The sequence below is a fragment of the Neofelis nebulosa genome, chromosome 9, assembly GCF_028018385.1.
Source record: "Neofelis nebulosa isolate mNeoNeb1 chromosome 9, mNeoNeb1.pri, whole genome shotgun sequence".
NCBI classification, from domain to species: Eukaryota; Metazoa; Chordata; class Mammalia; order Carnivora; family Felidae; genus Neofelis; species Neofelis nebulosa.
Genome location: NC_080790.1, coordinates 125,297,285 through 125,313,155, shown reverse-complemented (window position 1 = coordinate 125,313,155; position 15,871 = coordinate 125,297,285). Strand labels below are relative to the sequence as shown.

At 45.8% G+C, this 15,871-nt stretch overlaps 1 protein-coding gene and 1 long non-coding RNA gene across 2 annotated transcripts in view; one reads left to right on the top strand and one right to left on the bottom strand.

Moving 5' to 3' along the window:
• JPH2 (junctophilin 2) overlaps positions 1–15,871 on the top strand; it is a 69,915-nt gene that overhangs the window by 5,128 nt on the left and 48,916 nt on the right. The window lies entirely within an intron of this gene.
• LOC131485797 (uncharacterized) lies at positions 9,447–15,764 on the bottom strand. Its single transcript, XR_009249021.1, has 3 exons — positions 15,372–15,764; positions 12,200–12,266; positions 9,447–9,983 (listed from the first exon to the last, which is right to left on the bottom strand). It is a non-coding gene; the product is annotated as an uncharacterized LOC131485797 (long non-coding RNA).

Below are 15,871 nucleotides of genomic sequence, written 5' to 3'. Positions count from 1 at the left end.
AGTGTTTCACAGGGGATAAGAAAGCATTGTTTCCTGAAACATTTGTTCAGCTGAAGATATATGTACATATATAATGTGTGTGTGTGTGTGTGTGTGTGTGTGTGTGTGTATAAAAACTTCTGTGTTTACATGCATCGTGTATTTCTTACATGATGTGTGTATAAATGTATTTCCTACTGCAGGTCATGGTCAAAAACATTTGAAAATCACTATTCTAAAGTGACTTGACGTGGAACCCTCATCCAAGCCTCTCCATTCCCACATGCACAGACTCTCCCTCTCCTCCAAGCCTGATACTTCAGCTGGGGGTTAATTAAGCTCTCCAGCAACCCCCCCGCCCCCGGAAGGAGAAGATGGAAGGAAAGGTGCCCCCTGGGGTCCCAAACCCTGCTATAAGCCTCATGGCACCCCTCCCCTGCCTACAGCCCTCTTCCTGCCCTGGCCATATATAGCAAAACTAAAAATAGCTGCTGACTTAAAGCTCCAAAGCAAGCATACACCCAGGCCTTAAGTAGTAATGCTCCTTTGACGGCCTAGCTGTCTCCACCCCAGGGACCCACAGACTCCAGGACTGGAAGGGCCATTGGCGATCTTTGCTTTCCTAGGTTCTTGATCTGGGGCCCGTGCCTTGGCCTCAAAGGCCCATCAGGGTGCAGGCAATATGTGTGCATATGCATATGGGTTATCTGTGTTTTTCCTCAGAGAGCCCTCAGATTCTTAAAGTAATCTGGTGCTCCAATAAGTTCTAGAACTACTTACTTATCTAGTCAGGAATCCCCTCCCCCAAATGTGCAGTGGAAAAACCAGGCCCAAGGCTGACTTTGTTCATAAAGCCAATAGTAATAATAATAGTTAATATGTTTGGTGTGCTTACTATGTGCCAGGTGCTGTTCTTGGCATGGAACACGCTATGTTATTTAAACTTTCACAACAACCTCGTGGGGAAGTACTGTTATCACCCCGATTTTACAGACGAGGAAACAGAGACAGATGATTTAAGCACTGTATTCTTACTCATGGTCCTCTAGCTAGTAAGAGGCAGACATAGAATCAGATGGTAGTAAGTGATAATTAAATATTTCACAGTATAACTATTTTTATTTTTTTAAAAAAAATTTTTTTTTCAACGTTTTTTATTTATTTTTGGGACAGAGAGAGACAGAGCATGAACGGGGGAGGGGCAGAGAGAGAGGGAGACACAGAATCGGAAGCAGGCTCCAGGCTCTGAGCCATCAGCCCAGAGCCTGACGCGGGGCTCGAACTCACAGACCGCGAGATCGTGACCTGGCTGAAGTCAGACGCTTAACCGACTGCGCCACCCAGGCGCCCCAACAGTATAACTACTTTTAATAAACAAGAAACAACTATACAAAATAAGACTGGCTACATCATGGGTGAGACCTAGTGCAAAATGAAAACACAAGACCCCTTCTTCAATATCATTAAGAATTTCAACACAGTGACAGCCAAGAATTAAACCAAGTGCAGGGCCTTCTAAGTGCAGAGCCTGGAGCTATGACACAGGGGGTATGCTCATGAAGCAGGCCTTGACAATGGCCATATCTGCATGAGCCACTTACTGTGTCTTTACTCTGTGCCAGGCTCTGTGCTAAGAATCTTACACGTTTTATACTATTCAGGCTTCTTAATACTTTCATTGACTACCCTAGCGGTGTTTACATCTTTATGACTACAACCCGCTATAAGTTAGGTATTTCACATTGTAATTCTAGACATACACACACAAATGTAAAACTGAAATATATCACTGAAAAATATTTCCCTTCTTATATGCAGTACTTGCTATTATCTCTTTTATTCCATCCTGTTGACAGAATTAAACTCTGCCCTGATAGAGTACAGCACTTAGAACAGAATTTAACATGTGGGTTAGTGTTATTATTATTATTATTATTATTATTATTATTATTACATGTTTAGCTATGACAACTGGGTCAAAAACCCAAGCTTCTGCTCTCTGGATCCAATTTTCTTTCTCTTGCCTAAAGCTGATGGCTTAAGCTTATTTTAGCCCAATTGACTCTGAACATGGGAGCAAAATGGATTTGCCAGGATCTGGGTCTGAGCAATACCTAGTGTCCCATTATCTGGGCCTGGGATATGTGTTCCTTGAAGCAACTTTATTCATTCATTCATTCATTCATTCATTATCCACAGGAATATCTTTTCTATTGATCTGTTTGTCTACCTTTATGCCAATATCACATTGCCTTTGTTACTGGAGCTTTACAGTAAATTTTATTTTATTTTATTACAGTAAATTTTATTTTTTAAGTTTATTTTGAGAGAGAAAAAAAGAGAGAGAGCACAAGGGGGGGGCGGACAGAGAGAGAGGGAGAGAGAGAGAATCCCAAACAGGCTCTGCACTGTCAGCTCAGAGTCTGATGAGGGGCTCGAACTCATGAACCATGAGATCATGACCTGAGCCGAATTCAAGAGTTGGATGGACACCTAACCGACTGAGCCACCCAGGCACCCCTATAGTCAATTTTATAGTAAATATTAAAATCAGAGTAAATCTTCCAACTTTGCTCTTTTTGCTTATGGCTGGGTTCTTCTAGGTCATTCCCGGTTCTATATACATTATCAAATCAGCTTGTTCATTCTAGTAAAAAGACTGATAGGCATTAAAGTGATTAAAATTGCCTTAGACCTAGGGCGCCTGGGGGGCTTGGTAGGTTAAGTGTCCGACTCTTGATTTCGGCTCAGGTCATGATCTCGTGGTTCATGAGTTTGAGCCCTGTATCAGGCTCTGCATGCTGGCAGTGCAGAGCCTGCTTGGAATTCTCTCTCTCTCTCCCTTTCTCTGCCTCTTCCCTGCTCACTCCCTCTCTCTCAAAAACAAACAAACAAACAAAAACTTAAAAGAAATGCCTTAGACCTATACATCAATTTACAGAGAATGGATAATTTAACAGTAGTGACACTTCCAATCCATGGACGTGGTATAAGTCCCTATTTATTTAAGTCTTTAATTTCACTTAGCAATGTTTTGGAGTTTTCAGTGTTTTGCACACTTTTTTTCATTGAATAAAGTTACAAGCTTTTTAAACGATATTGTAAATGGAATTTTAAATTTCATTTTTTCAATTGTTCATTGCTAGGTTATAGAAATGCAATTATTTTTGTCATTGACTTTGAATCAATTAATTTACCCTGCTAAATTAATTTTTTAGTTCCAGTGGGATTTTTTTTGTTCTTTTTCAGATTTAAAAGGAACATCTTTTAGTTTAAAATTTCTTGATTGCTATTAAAAATCAAGCGTGGAAGTCCTAAGAGGGGCACGTGGGACTTAGCATGTGGGGCTTGCAGTAGCCAGATCTGGGTTCAAATGCCCACTGTGCCACTTCTTTCTTTAAAAAAAATTTTTTTAAATTTAATTCTATTTTTTTATTTTTAATTTATTTGAGAGAGAGATAGCAGGGGAGAGGCTGAGACAGAGAGGGAGACATAGAATCCAAAGCAGGCTCCAGGCTCCTAGCTGTCAGCACAGAGCCCAATGTGGGGTTCAAACTCACAAACTACGTGATCATGACCTGAGCTGAAGTTGGTCCCTCAACCAACCGAGCCACCCAGGTGCTCCCCTGCTGTGCCACTTCCTAAATCTTTGAACGTGGGCACTCTGAGCTTCCATTTCCTTTTTTCCCTTAGGGATATCACATTCTCCTTCAAAACATGGCTGAAACAATGGAATGAGATAACACATAAAAAGCACTTAGCATAATGCCTGGCACATAGAAAGTGCTGAAACTATTCTCCTTTCTTGCATTCCCTTCACCGTCTAGAGGGTGAACTAATTCAGGATGGTCTGAACCACAGCTGTTTTGGGGAGACTGTTTCAGCACAGAAACTAGCTTTTGACTTGGGAGCAGTTAATAAGCTAAGACTTTGATTCAATTAGTTCTGCCTTGAGTCCTGCCAGTGTTGATGGAACTCCTGCCAGGCACGATTCCATTTCGAATGTAGAATCAGCATAATTTAACCTCATCTTGAAAATCTCATGTCCCAGTTCACAGCCAGGGGGCCAGTGTGACAGCCGGCTGAGCTGCTGTCATGGCAGCTTCTTGGCTTTATCTGGGACCCCAGGAGAGCCGAGCAGACCCTCAGGGAGACAGGGAAGTGGACACAATTAGTCTTTCTTCTCTGCAGCTTTGCTTTCTGTGATGTGTGTGTCCAATTGGCCAAGTCTCTGCACACATGCTCCTGTCCAAGGCCAGGCCCTTGGGATTCATGAGGCTTGCTTGTTTCCAGAGCCTGCTAATTCCATGTCCCCAACAGCTGTTCCCTGGACCAGCCCTTGCTGCCACACCCTTGTGAGGAATGTTGAGCCTCATTTTCTGAGGGCCCTGGTTGAGGTTGGGGTGCAGGCTGAATGGGGGGATGGTGTTGCTTCCTGCCCTAGACCAGAGGGCTACCCTTATTCTCTTCTACCCCTTCTGGAGCTAGAGCCACAGAGTAGGTGGACAGTTAGGTCTGGTCACGAATGAAGCATCCAGGACCCCTACTCGTTCCTCTATAACTGAGAGTTGACTGGCCCAGACCCACCTGGAAAAATCTATAGAATGATCCAGGGGCTGTGGGAAGGCCAGAACCCCTTCTCCCCAGGCAAGTAGTGAGCACCGTGAGCCTGGAAGTATCCAAGCCTATGCTGTTGACCATCATCTGGGCAATGTAGAGTGGAGGTCACACACTGAGGCCTGAGGGCTGCACACAGCCTGCAGGAAATGCTCTATTTGGCATGCACAGTGACGATGGGTTTTTTAAAAATTTTTTTAATGTTTATTTTTTGAGAGAAAGAGAGAGACAGAGAGACAGAGCACGAGTGGGGGAGGGGCAGAGAGAGAGGGAGACAGAGAATCCGAAGCAGGCTCCAGCCTCTGAGCTGTCAGCACAGAGCGCGACTCAAGGCTGAAACCCACAGACAGTAAGATCATGACCTGAGTCGAAGTCAAACGCTCAGCTGACTAAGCCACCCAGGTGCCCCTGCACACATGATGTTTTTAAGACTTTTATTTTTAATTAAATTTGAATCCTTTATGGGTAAAGGATTCATCTTAGTAAAGTGATCAAATTTCACATCACTGATGACAGGACGGTCTTACAACATAGGCCCTTGATGGGATGTACAGAGGAGGGCACAGCATCACCTATATATACACCATTCCTGCCAGGAAGGTGTGGAGAGGAGGCAGTTTATGCAGGGCCTTGTAGGCCATCATAAGAATCTGGCTTTTACTATGAGAAAAATGAGGCCTATAAGAGTGACATGGTCAGATCTTGTTTAAAGGGATTCCTTTGGCTACTCTGTTGAGAGACTGGGGAGAGGAGGTGATGCAGAAAGGTAGAAGCAGGGAAACAAATCAGGGAGCTTACTGACAGGTGAGAATACAAGCTTGGGCCACCATCTGATGGCGGCAGAGGTGGAGAGGTGGCTGAATTCTGGATCTACTATGAAGGTAGCATCAATAGATTTTGCTGATAGATTGGATAGGGGGAGTGAGAGAAAGAGGAGTCCAGGATGGCTCCAAGGCTTTGGCCTAAGCCTCGGAAAGATGGCATTGCCCTGACCCGAGATGGGCCAAGTGTTCGAAGAGGGAAGGTCAGGAGCTCAGTGTTGGACGTCGTGGGTGAGAGATGCCTGTTGCACATGCCACCTGGGCATGAGGGTTGTGGGCAGGCCTGAGCATAGAAAGGGAGCCTGAAATGGGGCGCCTGGGTGGCTCAGTCGGTTAAGCCTCCAACTTTGGCTCAGGTTGTGATCTCACAGTTTGTGAGTTTGAGCCCTGCATTGGGCTCTGTGCTGACAGCTTTGAGCCTGGAGCCTGCTTCGGATTCTCTATCTCCCTCTCTCTCTTCCCCTTCCCTATTTGCTCTTTCTCTCTCTCTCTCTCTCTCTCTGTCTCTCTCTCTCTCAAATATAAACAAACATTCAAAAAAAATTTAGAAAAAGGGGGCCTGATGACCATGGGGGGCCTCCTTTGAACCCAGACTCTCTCCCTTTGATATCTTTTTGCCTCCCCTACACCCAATTATTTCTGGTTTCCCAGGCCCTCAGGGTTACTGAGCCGACTCAGAGCCTGGCAAAGGCACTTTCACCCAGGTGACTGGTCCGCAGGGCTGGCAGCACCCGGGTGATGTCGCCTGGTTAATTCCCTGCTTCTTGTGTGAGCTGTGGGGTGTCATCCGGGGTAGCAGCCTCTGAATGTGGGGATGGTGGAGCCCTGCAGGCCACGGGGGCTTGTCCTCCACCCGCTGTAACCTGACTCTGCTCCCAGGAGCTGGTCACAAATGCTTCTCCGCTTTGGGTTGCCTTTCGGTGATCCCGGAAACCAGGGACAGTGGAGCTCTGATGGGCGGCAGCACTTGGGAGCCGTGGGAAGGGAGTTTGGTGCCACCTTGCAGGCAAGCCAGAGAACAAGGCCTTGGGGTTGTTATGGGAAAAAAGAAATGCAGTCTAAACGCTCACACAAAAGGCCTGCTACACTAACTCAAGAGAACCATGCCATGAAGTACTAAAACCATTAAAAAGACAAAGGCAGACCCACCTATACTAAGACGTTTTAAGGGAACAAGAACCATTTGACAAATATTTATTGAGTGCTTACTATGTGCTAGGCAGTGTTTTCAGTGATGGTGCTAATGGTAGAGTGGGGGAACAGCTAAACATTTAGTCTATTTGTTATATGTATATCCTTGTAAATGAGCAGAAAAGGCCTCTTAGGACCTAGATTGTTAACAGTGATTACCCTTCTCACCCTGGGGAAATAGTACACAAGTTGTTGTTGTTGTTGTTGTTGTTGTTGTTGTTAATTTTAAATACTCCTGTATTGTTTGAATTTTGTGCAGTGAGCATATATGATTTTTATAATTTTGTTCCAAGTTCTGTATTTTGAGAGAGAGAAAGTTGGGGAGGGAGAGAGAGAGAGACAAAGAGAGAGATAGAGAGTATCCGAAGCTGACAGTGCAGAGCCCAATGTGGGGCTTGAACTCACCAACTGTGAGATCATGACCTAAGCTGACGTTGGATGCTTAACTGACTGAGCCACTCAGGCACCCCAACTTTTATATTTTTAAAGAGTGTCCTGCCCACCAACACATATACAACACTTACATATACAAATAAAAAGCCTTCAGGGTGAGGCGCCTGGTTGGCTCAGTTGGTTGAGCGTCTGACTCTTGGTTTCAGCTCAGGGCATGATCTCATGGTTCGTGGGTTTGAGCCCCGCATTGGGCTCTGTGCTGGGGGTGCAGATCCTGCTTGGGATCCTCTCTCTCCCTCTCATTCTGCCTCTCTCTCTCTCAAAAAAAAAAAAAAAAAAAAAAAAAAAACAAAAAACAAAAAGAAAAAAGAAAAGAAAAGAAACTGTCAGGGTACAAAAAAGGTTTGGAGGCTCTAAGCAAAGTTCCCCAGAATCTAGGCTCAGATCTCAAAAGATTCCCCCTTTGTTCCTCTCCATTCTGGGATATTCCGCAGTTCAAAGCGAGGCGGGATCGAAAGAGCTGGCAAGGCAGTAGATCTATTCTTTAATCTCAGATGAGCTATGGCCGGGTTGTGTGGCCTTAGGCAGGCCCCTCCACCTCTCTGTGTGCAAGCTTCCTCCTCTGTAAAATGAGGGGGCTGAACCACACTTACTCCCAAGGGTAAGTCACTTTTTTCTTATATGTAACACCAGCTAATTGACTATAGCTACCTGCAGATGTGATAAGGGGTCCTATGCTCAGCCATATCAGGATCATGACTGATTAGCAATTACTGTTGTGGACACACTGTGGGTAAGAGATGGACCATATGACAGATTACTTGTTGCCTTGAACTAGGTGGTCTCGGAGGGCCACTTATTCTCGGGATTGAGATAGTCTCACCTTGAAGTTGAGGTTGTCAGTGAACATGCTGCACATATGTAGGAACATACCAGTCTGTATTACATACGGGGTGCTGGCACCAGCTGCTACCATCTCATGAGAGCCCATTACTAAATTTTCAGGAATTTTGCAAGCTGGCTGTTCAACTGTTGGTAGCCTGTCTGGCCGCGGTGGGTACACTTACAAGATGGAAATTGGCTAGCACTACAAAATCAGGGTTGTTTGTTTATTTTTCCAAAGAGCTATTCTACCAGCACACCATTGAACATTGTGCTAATATGACATGCCCTTTTTTCCTTCTCACCCAGATGAAGGGTAACCAAGCAACCTGCTTTGCCTGGGAACTGTCCTGGTTTTAGTACTGAAACTCCTAATCTTGGAAAATCCCTCAGTCTCGGGCAAACTGGGATGACTGGTTACCTTGCAATCCTTTCCCATGAGGTGAAGGGAGCCAACATTTGTTGATGAGAGTCTGAGACCTCTGCTAGAGAACCCATGTAAATACTCCAGCAGTAGACGCTGCAGGACCCCCTCAGATACCTGCCAGGGGCAGAGTCCTCCTTCCCCTTGCTGCCAGGACCACTGGTCGCTGATGGCTCACAGCCAGGCACTGTTGTCTGTCAGAAGGAGCTGCCTAGCTCAGTGGGCAACCCAGAGCTAATGACTGCTTGATACAGGAGTCCAAAGACCCAGCCTCTTTGGACAACTCTGAAGGGCCATACTAGCTCCAGAGATCCCCCATGGGATCACTACAAGCCTTGGCTTGTTCCACTTGAAGAAGTTCAACTTCTTCTGCAGTTGAATCCAGAAGATTCCTTCCTTCCTTCCTTACAGATGCTCATCCCAAGAGTATTCCCCCAAAATCACTCACATGCAATCTTGGCTTCCTAGGGACCCAAGACTATCCTTGAGGCACTTGGAAACCACTGCAGGGTTTCAGGCAGGGTCACCTGATCAGATCTACATCTTATTAAGATGACGACTCTGGCAGCAGCAAAGGGTGGACTGCAGCATCAGGGGAGGCAGGAGACCAGGGGAGATGCTGTTGTAGTTCACCAGGAGGCACTGGTGCAGCCTGGACTAGATGGACGGGGTGAAGATAAAGAGAAGTGGGGGAAATTAAAGAAATATTCAGAGTCAGGTCCATCTGTTTCCAAAGCCCAAACAATTTCCATTATTCTGCTGCCCCCAAAGATGTCTCAGGCCTGGCTTGCTTTCTCAGGGACACTGGGTCCATGGTATTTATCAAGGTGGGTTAGAGTTGAGCTGGGATGGGTACCCTATATTTAGGAGCATCTATATAGGTATCTGTGGCATAAGGGCATGCTTGTTCACTGCTGTGCATTCCTGGTTTACATGGCCCAATTTTGGTGCACCTGGACAAGAGCCACTGACTTCTGGACTCTCGGTTGCTCAGTCCCCTGCCTGCCATTCTCCATCTTAAACAATGTCTGAGATCTGCTGATGACACTTCCATAGTCCTGTCCAAAGATCTTGTGCTGACATCTGACACTATGGGAAAGGATTTGAGGAAAGACCAAGAATGGCTATTAGACCAAATAGATAAGATATAGATGAGATAGCTGTATAAGAGGTAGGAAGTGACAAATGTCTCAAGCAATGAGAGTATGGAGGAAAAAAGATACTCCAGGAAGGTTTTCTGGAGGAGATGACTTTGAAGCTGGGCTTTGGTGGATTTGGGAAGACAAAACTAGGAGGGTGAATTGGGACCAGGTCATGAAGACAATGGACTGTCAGGTCAGGACTTCCATAGGCAGCGGGGACCACAGGAGAGGAGTTAGCCCTGATTCTTCTCTCTCCATCTCTGTTCAGCCCTCCAGGGACACTGGTGTTCAGGCCTCAGACAGTTTCCTGGAAATAGGCAGGTGTCACTGGCCAGAGGGGGTGATGTTCTCGGTGTCCATTCTGTATTTGGAGGCAGAATCCCTGGTCTGGGCCACATGTCTCTTCTCGGGGTCAAAGTGGATTCTGGATCTCCTAGACTTCCCTTGGGTTTCTGAAATGGTCCGCTCCCTTCAGAGCTGAGGTCTGGATGAAGGATTTCAAACCTTTAGCTCGTAAGGGATGTTCTCAGATTCCTAGAGGCATAGAGGAGAAAGCACTGGTCAGGACACCTGGCTGTGACCACCAACAGCTGCTGTACTTGAAGCAAGTAATTTAAATTCTTAGTTTCGATTGTTCCAACTATAAAATCACAATGATGACACCGATACCTGTTAGGATATTTTTTTGTCTGTGGGAAACAGAAAACCCTAACTCCAAGTGAATTAAACAAGCATTTTCTATAGAAATATAATGTGGGCTACAGATGTAATTTAAAATTTTCTAGTAGCCACACGTAAAAAGGTGAAATTAATTTTAATAATATATTTTATTTAGGGGCACCTGGATGGCTCAGTTGGTTAAGCATCTGACTCTTGATCTCAGCTTGATTTCAGGGTCTGCGCTGGGCTCCATGTTGGGTGTGGAGCCTCCTTAAAAAAAATGTATTTTATTTGACCCATTAACCAAAATACCATCTCCACATGTAATCAATATATAATTATTAGTGATGTATTTTACATTTTTTTGGTGCCAATTCTTTGCAGTCTGGTGCTCAATAACCACCTGTGTCTCCTGGCTGCCATGTTGGACAGCACAGACTTAAACAATAAGGATATTTATAATCTCACATAAAGAAGAATCCAGAGGTAAGAGTCTCAGGATTGGTTAACTTGGAGGCTCAACAATGTCAACAAGGACCCAGGGTCCTGCCATGTTTTGCTCTGCATCCATATAGTGTCATCTCTATTCTCAGTGGCTTCATGGTACTAGGTTGGCTGCCACAGCTCCAGGGGTCACCTCCACATGCAGCAATACCCAGCAGCAGAAGAGTATATGCCTGCATGTTTCTCCTTAAAAGAACTAGGAACTCTTTCCTGCCTCCCTGGCCCACCCCCCAGCAAACTTTCCCTCCGGTCTCAATGCTGGATTTCATCAAATGCTCACATCCAATCATTGGCAAGGTAAGTAGACATGAAGTCTGGCTGAGAGCAATCAGGATTTACCCCTGGATAAGGAACCTTTCTCTGAGGCCCAGGAAGAGGTCTGGGTCCTTGAACAGAACGAGGTTCCATCAGCAAAGGAGAAATCCGCTATTGGGTAACCACTGGGATCTGCATGACACCTGCCAGGTACAGCATGTCACAGGTTTGACAAAAGGAACGGAGCCAACTGGTTAACGAGAGGCTAGTGTAGAGTTTTGCAGCTCTTACTCAAGTTGCATATTTGAGCCATCAGAGGTGCTTTAAAAAACTCCAGTGTCCACGTCGGTTAAGTCATAATCTCTCCCCCAAAGGGTGGATCTTGTACTACAAATATGGTTTCCAGAAACTACTCTCTCATGTGTGTCTAGAGGGTGTGGAGGCAGGTCTCATTGATGAAGAGACCCCCCCCCCCCCAAATTTTCTTCCTCCCAAGGACAGAAACTTTAAGGCCTCCTGGGTCAGAGATGTGGCCAAAGCAGCCAAGCCTGGGCATCCCAGCGCATAAGCCTGCTTTCTTACAAGCAAGCAGACGTAGGTGGAAAATTGGAGCTGGGCTTGTTCTCTCCCTCTGAGTTCTTTCTGTCCTCCCCGGCTCCTTTTCAACTCTCCAGTTAATCCTTTCTGGGCGAGCTTTTCTGAGCAAAGATTCTAGCCTGCCAAAACTAGCCTTTATCGAGCACTTACTGTGTTCATACGGTTCATTTATTCCTTGGTCCGCCAATCCTCCCTCACCACCTAAGGCCTGGACCATTATCACTCTGCATCACTGGTGTAGCTGCCTAACATTTATTTCTGTGGTGGTTGCTTAAATCTAGTCTATCCTTGGCGCTCAACTCTATGCCTCTTGAGGGTGGAGATCATGTCTATTTATCACTGTGTCCCCAGTATCTAACACCAAGAATTCCAGGTCCATAGCAAATACTCGTTAAATTCAAACAAGTGAATGAACAATGATCTAAAGTATGTATCATTATCTCCATTTTAAGAAGGACAAGCTGAGGCTCAGCAGGCTTAAATAGTTCGACATGTTTTAGAACTATTCGGCATCAGAGTCAAGGTTGAAACCCAGCTTATTCTGTACTAAACCAGAAGGGCAACTGCAGGGGGAAGATGATATTCAGGTTTTATTAACTTTAGGAGCCTGGTCTGAGGGACAGAACTGTATTTACCAGCCTTTTACATGTACCCCAATAATTTCCAGGGTTTGGGCTGCTAAATCTAGACCTGACCACATTGGCAGCCACTGCCAGTCACTATTGAGTACTTACCATGTGCTGAGTCATGAAGGAAAAAAGAAAATGTGGTTCCTGCCCCTGGAAGAATGGAAGGGTATCACTGCAGAGAAGATACAGATTCATCAGACGTTTACTGTAGGCTTCCTTGGGCCTGGGAATTGTGCTAGATGCTGGGATCATAGCAGGAATAAGCTGGATATGGCTCCCTCCCTCTTGGAAGCCAAAGTCCAGTGGGAAAGGCTTATGGTGGACAAATGACTTTAACAGTTATTTAATTGCAATTGGGAAAAGTGCCAAGAAGAACAGGGAGACATGACATCATATGGCAGTACTCAGGGGGCAGGGTTCAAGAAACCCTCCTGGATGAAGTCATATTTAAGCTGAAACTTGAAATATCAAAAGAAGTTGGCCAGGGGAAGAGAGAAGGGAAGAGCATGCTGAGAAGAGGTGGAGGGCGGCAGGAGCACGTGCAAAGGTCCTGAGGTGGAAAGGCAAATGTGACTGGAGAGGGGGTCAGAGGCTGAGAATCCTGCCTCTTACCCTGAGGGCAGTGAGAATCCCTGTACAGTCTACAAGGCCAAGTGAGGGGCCAGCCCAAAGGTGATCAGGAAGCACTTCCTTCCATAGAAAGCTCATCTTAGCCAGATGGCTGTGGGCAGGGTCTCCTTTTCCCTCTCTTCAGATGCAGATGCTGCGTTCTTCCAGTCCCCAGGGAGAGCTGTCCTGTCTTAGAGAGAGTCAGGCTGGGGATGGCCCCAGCACTTGGCTTTTCCCCCTTCCCAGGGCCCCGTCACTCCCAGTCTCCCCTGGGTGTCTGTGCCTCTTGCCACTTGCTTGTAAGTTTCCTAATATAGCCTGGCCGTTTCCTCCCCAGATGGTGGCCAAGAGCAATCTCAGTTTCTCTTGGGCTTAAAGGGACCATGTCAGCCCATCTCACGCCAACCTTAAGCTAAAGGTAGATTGGTTGATTTAATTTCACAAACGTGTCCAACCCAGAGATTAGATGTCCTCTGTCTTTCTCCCAGTTTACCATCTTCTCTGCTCCATTCTTGTTCACTTTCTCCTTTCACATATTTTTCTTCTTTCTTCTGAGCACAGTAAGGAACACAGCTGGACATGGATGGGAGTTTTGGTATATTTATTAGCTTTGTCACCTTGGGTGAGTCTTATAGGAACCATTAAATACCTCTCTGGGAGTGAGCTGTGCAGATTTCTGGAGGAAGACTGTTTCAGGCAGAGGGAGCAGCAAACAGAAAGGCCCCGAAGCAGGGGCATGGCTCATGGAACGGGAGGAACAATAAGGAGGACTTTGTGGCCAGAGTGGAGTGAGGGAAAGGAGGAATGGAGGGATGTGAGGACAGAGGAGTGATGGGGATGAGATCAGGTTAGGTCTGTGGATCACTAAGGACTTCAGCTTTTCCTCTGAATGAGAAGAGGCAGAGCAGTGTCGTGATTTTTGACTTTATTACATTTGGACAGAATCCCTGTGATTAGTGAGCTAGGAATGGACAGAGACGCACGGGGCAGAGAGAGACCAGTGTGGCAGCCATTACAAAAATCCAGGACGAGAGACAACAGTGGCTCAGGCTACCGCCTAGTAGCAGGGGGGGTGTGAGAAGTGGCCGGATTTCAGAGTCACTTGGAAAGGAGAGTTGACAGGATTTTCCAATGGCTATTTGCAGAATGCTGTGCTGGAGTGTTTTTTTTCTTAAAAATTTATTTACAAATTAGATTATTTATTACATCAAGGTATAGTTTCCAGGCAGAGAATTCATTTTAAGTGCACGGTCTTGACAAATGTATACACCTGTGTAACCACCAGTACAATCAAGGTGTAGAACATTTCCATCAGTTCGGAAAGTTCCCTTGTACCCCTCTCTGGTAGATCCCTCCTACCTGCAGCCCTGGTAACCCCAGATCTGCTTTCTGTCACTATACTTTAGGGTTTTTTTTCCAGGCTTTTATGTAGTTGGAATCGCACAGTTTGTATTCTTTCATCTCCAGCTTTATTCACTTAGCATGTTTTTGAGATCCATCCGTGTTGGATATGCCAGCAGTCTATTCCTTTTTAACGCTGACCAGTATTCCACTGTGTGGCTGACCACCGTCCATCCATTTACCAGTTGATGGACATTTGGGTTGTTTCCATTTTTTAAAAAAATTTTAATTTATTTATTTTTGAGAGAGAGAGATACAGAACACAAGCAGGGGTACAGCAGAGAGAGACAGGGAGACACAGAATCCGAAGCAGGCTCCAGGCTCTGAGCTGTTAGCAGAGAGCCCAATGCAGGGTTCAAACCCACGAACCATGAAATCATGACCTGAGCTGAAGTCGGACGCTTAACCAACTGAGCCACCCAGGAACCCGGGGTTGTTTCCTTTTTTGTTGTTGTTTCCTTTTTAATCTTCCCCAAACCCTAGAAGGTGGGTATTATTTTTCCATTTTCCAGATAAGCAAATTGAAAATCTGAAGAAGTAACTTGTCCAAGGTTCTCCAGATTAGATATTTGAGATCAGTTTGTCTCTGATTGCAAGTTTCTGTCTGTCCCCTTGCCTCCCATACAATGTGACCACATGTGAATGAGCTTAGAAAGGGGAACACATTAGTTTTAACTCTCCACTTTCTCATCCCCTGGACCACGTTCTCTTTGCTCTGCTCTCTGCACCTGCCACACAAACCCATTTTCCCACTTCCTCAGCTTGAGTCGGACCTTGGGTTCATACCCCAGTTCTGCTCCTTCCTTACTAGGTGACTTTGGGCAAGTCACACAATCTCTCTGAATCATCCACCTGTGAAATGGAGATCATATTTGCATCTTCTTCTATGAGATCATGTCCAGTGATATCTCCTTTCTCTCTCTCCACTTCCCTTTGGCCCTTTTATAGCTCATATTCCATGGTCATTGGCTTTCCATGGCTGGTCACTGACAGGAGGAGAGCTCTGATGTCCCTCTCACTGCTGGCTGTGTGCCTGCCTATAGAGAGGCTGCAAACAAATTAAGCCAGACTTTCTGGTGGTGAGGCCCAGAAACTGGTATTTTTTAGAGCTTCTGAAGGGCAGCCAGGATAGAGAACTGGGGGCTCAGAGTGTGAACTTCAGGCATCAGATAGACTTGGGTTTGGATTCTGCCTCCTTGGTCAAGTCACTTAACCTCTCAGACCACCAACTTCCTCTCCTGTAAATGAGCATCGTCAAGGGACCCACCTGATAGGAACTTTGAGATGTTTAAATGAGCCCTCGGCACTGTACATGACTCTTAATGCAGTCTCTTCATGCAGAAAGTGATGGGGGCGGGGTGGGAATAGGGGCCCAAGGTGGAGTAGCCTGGGCTGGGAGGGACCAGATAGTATAGAGTCATAGGGACATGCTGTCCTTCCCCTGCAGAGTCACAATGCAGGTCCTTCTAGAATTCCAGTGTCTCAGAGTTAGGCCAAACTTTAGAGAGTTTCATATCTAACATGTCATTGACAGGGCAATCGAGGCCTTAAGAAGGGAAGAGAGTTGCCCAAGGTCACACAATGAGATGGAGTTTCTGGGGAGGTTCAGCCAATCAATCAGCAAATATTTACAGAGCACCTCTATGTGCCAGGCCCTATTGTAGATCCTGGGGCTACATCAGAGACCAAAACAGGAAAGATCCCTGCCCTCATGGATTTCCATTCTAGTGAGGAAAGAAAAGCAATAAATGCAACAATTAAGTCATA